At 33.7% G+C, this 386-nt stretch overlaps 1 protein-coding gene across 1 annotated transcript in view; it reads right to left on the bottom strand.

Annotated features, from left to right (window-relative positions):
• slc29a4b (asolute carrier family 29 member 4b) overlaps positions 1-386 on the bottom strand; it is a 74,022-nt gene that overhangs the window by 66,106 nt on the left and 7,530 nt on the right. The window lies entirely within an intron of this gene.

The raw sequence follows: 386 nt of genomic DNA, 5'->3' as shown, positions 1-386 counted from the left end.
GACACCACTGCTTAGGGGGTGTGATTATAACCAGCGCAATGTTTCCGCCTTAAACCGCATTTATTACATGTATACAGTCATAGTATACAGTAAGTAAATATTAGCGCGGTATTTGACATATAGGCTTGACACTTACAAGTTACACATTTTTTGTGTGTGATTTACTGTTTTCTACAAAAATATCATCCTACATAATGATAAAGATCATTCAGTGAAAATATATTCATGATATATTTAATATTTGCCGAGTAAAATCAATGATTGAAATCAAACTTTGATGCTCCTAATACCATGAGACTTGGATTTCACAGACGGGGGTTCAAAGGTAGGATGAAGTAACTAATGACAACACATCCCAATAAAACTCTTCTTGACCTTAAATAATC

The sequence above is a fragment of the Misgurnus anguillicaudatus genome, chromosome 3, assembly GCF_027580225.2.
Source record: "Misgurnus anguillicaudatus chromosome 3, ASM2758022v2, whole genome shotgun sequence".
In the NCBI taxonomy this organism is placed as follows: domain Eukaryota; kingdom Metazoa; phylum Chordata; class Actinopteri; order Cypriniformes; family Cobitidae; genus Misgurnus; species Misgurnus anguillicaudatus.
The sequence above is the reverse complement of the archived record's forward strand: the minus strand, read 5'-3'. Positions and strand labels throughout refer to the sequence as shown.